The 4,621-nt window shown below is 44.8% G+C and overlaps 1 pseudogene; it reads left to right on the top strand.

The window, feature by feature from the left end:
• Positions 1–1,099: 1,099 nt before the first annotated feature.
• LOC124687022 lies at positions 1,100–4,343 on the top strand (annotated as a pseudogene).
• The last annotated feature ends 278 nt before the right edge of the window (positions 4,344–4,621 follow it).

The following is a 4,621-nucleotide window of genomic DNA, read 5'->3' as shown; positions in this document are numbered from 1 at the left end:
GTATCATCAGCTTGCAATACGCTGATGATACTCTCATATTTCCCAAAAATATTGTGAGGCAGCCATGAACTTAAAATGATTGCTATTTGTTTGAACAGATCTCGGGAATGAACTTTCATAAAAGTGATTTGATCCCTCTTAACTTGCACGAAGAAGAAGCAGATACTTTCTTCGTAAATTTTGCGCTGCAAAATCGGAGAGTTCCCTCTTAAATATCTGGGTGTTCCACTACATTATAGTAAAACTGATCGCTGATGTCAAGTATTTGGCAGCATGCTTCCCCCTCCCTAAATATTTTTTGAAGATGAACCATAATATATTACGCAAGCAAGCCACCTCATTAAAAACCTTTCAGTCTCCATCGGTACCCTGGTAAGGAAAAGAGTGCGTAGAAAACTTACCGCTCCATAGTTTTACTCGTGGATGCGGCACATTACCTCGTGAGAGCTACTGAACTTTCTACCCTCTGTATCTATGTATGACGGTGATACTGCTGAGGTTGCTGAAACACTTTGCGATGATGCGATGAATTAATATAAAGTGCCTGACGTTTTTCAAAGAAAAAGAAAGGAAAAAGAAAGAAGCCAAACCAATCTTTCGCCGTGGAATGTTTCAATGAGTCCAAAGTCCACTACAAAATTTACCAACTATATATTTGAAATACATGCCGTGTTTGTCAACTTTTTTACGCATTACCTACTGACGCGTATTGAGATAGTCTATCTAGACCGCCATCCAAGCCGCGTGCGTTTTATGCCTGATGCCCAGCCAGGGCTTTGTCTAGAAGTCGATCTCTCAGGTCATTACATCAGAGAACAGCTAGAGTATTTGTATCCGGTGTGCTACTTGGTTGTTTAATCGTAGCGGACCAGATCAAAGCAACAGAAGGCAGCTTCTTTCTTGAAAAGGCATGGTGCATCCTCTAATAACATTTGATCCAGTCTCTCATAGTCTCGTTCTCGTGTGTCACCTAACAATACGTAAACAAGTTCCTTTGAGCTGCTCTTTTACACCCCTTGGTCATTCCTGGCTGCTATATATACATACCATACAGACAAACCAAAGAACATAAGAACGTAACATTCTTCTCCAAATCGAACATGGATTTGAGAACAGGACTCTGCTGTGCTCTGCTACTTGTGGCACTGTTGCCTCTTTCAGCTAATGCGTCGAGCAAAGTAAGATACTTTCTCTTTGTTCAGAAGGTATAGTTTCCGCAACTACCCGGCTTATTCTTTCTTAACGACTTTCTGCATCGAAATCTCAGCTCTACATAGTGTATATGGGCGATAAGAAACATGATGATCCATCTGTGGTCACCGCGTCGCACCATGACGCACTAACATCTGTTCTTGGGAGGTACACGTACTAGCCTGTCATAATCCACGTTACATATAATTACAACGAAGTAGAAGTGAAGTCTATAGTTTACAGCTAACATGTTTGTTTTACCTGCGACAGCAAGGACGAAGCCTTGAAGTCTATAGTTTACAGCTACAAGCACGGATTTTCTGGATTCGCGGCAATGCTCACGGAGTCTCAAGCTGAGGCACTAGCAAGTACGTAGTTGTCGATCCTGAGATGGGATCTTTGTATTCTACACACATGATAAATGTAATCTAATCAATTATTCTGAATATAGAGTTCCCTGAAGTTATCACTGTGAAGCGTAACACTTTCCACAAACTGCACACAACTCGGAGTTGGGACTTTCTTGGCCTTGACTACCAGCCACCACAGCAATCGGGCCTCCTCCAGAAAGCCAAATATGGTGAAGATGTAATCATCGGTGTCGTGGATACAGGTTTGCAATTCCATCTCAACTTTAAATCCAAAACATGAGAAAAACTAGAGATTGGGCACCAATTGACCCGATGCATACGCATATGTCATTCTGTTCAACAGGCATATGGCCTGAATCACGAAGCTTTAATGACAGAGGGTATGGCCCTGTGCCGGCACGGTGGAAAGGGAAATGCCAGACCGGCGAACAGTTCAACGCGACGAGTTGCAACAGAAAGATCATTGGGGCGCGGTCATACCATCGTGGTATTAGTGCTGAGTCGCTCAAGAGCGACTATAACTCACCTAGGGACATCAACGGCCACGGCACACACGTCGCCTCGACGATAGCTGGTGTGGAGGTACAAGGCGTGAGCGTAGGGGGCCTAGCCTCCGGCGTGGCACGCGGTGGGGCGCCACATGCACGGCTTGCTATCTACAAGGCGTGCTGGGAGGGCGATGGTTGCCCTGACGCAACGGTCCTTGCGGCTATCGATCATGCCATACACGACGGCGTGGATGTCCTATCACTCTCACTAGGAGGGTTCGGTCCCGAGTACTCCGGGACGCTGCACGCCGTGCGGAGAGGGATCTCGCTCGTGTTCGCCGGTGGGAACGATGGCCCTGTGCCGCAGACGGTGACGAATACCGTTCCTTGGGTCACCACAGTGGCAGCTAGCACAATTGACCGGGCTTTTCCAACACTGATATCGCTCGGGAATAACGAAAAGTTGGTGGTAAGTACAAACAATTGCACTCTACCATGCACATATATATAATTTTAATATAGTTTTAACAAATTAACTTGACTTGGCTAGGGTCGTTGAGACTAGCGACAAATATTTTTTGCTTAAACACAAATCCTTCCCGAAGCTTTTCTTAGCTCGTTTATTGACTTCTTAATGTGAGCTGCTTTCAAACGCAGGGGCAATCTCTTATGCACAATGCGTCTCTGATAAGCAGCGACTTTAAGGACCTAATTTATGCGAGGAGGTAAATGGATTAAGACAGTCACTTGACACATTTATTTCGTAGTAAATCACCATTGAGTCATCCCGAGCTAATATATTCCTTCTGTGCAGCTGCAGCGCGGAGTTAGTGGCGTCGAGCAACGTCACCGGCAAAATCGTCCTATGCAGTGCACCAGCGCAAGCAAAATTCAGGCCGCCCAGGATAGCATTTGGGGATGCCCTCAATCAAACCTTGATGGCCGGCGCGAAGGGCCTCATCTTTGCACAGTACACTACCAACCTCATGGACGGCCTGGCTGGGATTGAACGCATTATGCCCGTCGTGCTGGTGGATTTTGAGATCGCGCAGAGACTCATATCGTATTTTGACACGGCAGGGTGAGAGCTCAACTGTCTGAAAGAGGATGAACGAGCGTGTTTTCTTTTCCTTTCTCTAAGTATTCACGTGTGTCTAATGGAATGCTAGGAGTCCGGTGGTGAAGTTCTCCCCTACCATGACCGTTGTTGGAGACGGGGTGCTGTCGCCGAGGGTTGCCTCTTTCTCCTCGAGAGGGCCAAGCCTAGCCTTCCCCGGCATACTCAAGGTATACACCAACGTCACAAATAAAAATTGTTCAAAATATAATATCTGCAAACAATTTACTCATTACATCCCCATCTAGCCTCTAAAACATGCATGTATCTTTATGTTTGGACAGCCTGATATAACAGCACCCGGAGTCAGCATCTTGGCAGCCAGACGCGACACATATGTTTTGTACTCCGGGACATCCATGGCTTGCCCGCATGTGTCAGCGGTCACCGCTTTGATCAAGTCCGTTCACCCTGACTGGTCGCCTGCCATGATCAAGTCCGCCATTGTCACCACAGGTACGTAACGAAAGCACACTGAAGTTCTAATACATAAAATCAACATATTTTATGACTAACACATGCTGTTCCTTTGGATCCCTTGCAGCATCGGTGACCGATCGTTTTGGTATGCCGATACAAGCAGATGCGGTCCCGAGGAAACTGGCCGACCCATTTGACTTTGGTGGTGGCCACATCAACCCAGACAGGGTTGTTGACCCTGGTTTAGTATACAACGTGGATGCGAAGGAGTACAATAATTTCTTTAACTGCACCGGTCGGATTATTAGATGGTTGCGACTCCTACCAACTAAATCTTAATCTCCCTTCAATCGCCGTGCCGAACCTCAAAAACCAGGTCACTACATGGCGCACTATCACGAACGTTGGGCCGGTGGAAGCAACTTACCGAGCGGTTGTTGAAGCTCCAGCAGGAGTAGCCGTGTCCGTGGAGCCATCAGTGATCAGTTTCACCGCAGGTGGTAGTAGAAGCGTGACGTTTAAACTAACGTTTACGGTGAAGCAAAGAGTGCAAGGTGGGTACACATTTGGTAGTTTGACATGGTCCGACCAAAGTAGGCACTCAGTAAGAATTCCTATTGCTATACGGACCGTGATACAGGACTTTGTCGCAGATACATCTTAAGTTCATTTGTTCTCGCGTGTTTATCTTAAATAAAAGTTGGGGCAACTCTGGATATGTATTTATTTATTATTATTTTACACTAAATTCTTTACATGAATATAATATAGAAGTATATATTTTCTCAAGAGATTGTTTCTCCCATTTCAGTATGTTGGTGTCAAATACAACAATTTTTTATATTAGTTCACAACACGGCCTGACTTCACAATTTTTTTGTAGCATATTTTCTTCAAATTTTTAATTCTCTAATCATTTCAATTAACTATTTAAACAATAAATGTATGTATATTGTTATAAACAACCTTGCTTTATTGCAGCTTATTTAATTATGCTTACATGCCCTTGTTCACACGGGAACAAATAATCCTTT

This window comes from Lolium rigidum, chromosome 2, assembly GCF_022539505.1.
Source record: "Lolium rigidum isolate FL_2022 chromosome 2, APGP_CSIRO_Lrig_0.1, whole genome shotgun sequence".
Lineage (NCBI taxonomy): Eukaryota > Viridiplantae > Streptophyta > Magnoliopsida > Poales > Poaceae > Lolium > Lolium rigidum.
Note: the sequence above shows the minus strand (reverse complement) of the source record. Positions and strands in the feature narration are given on the sequence as shown.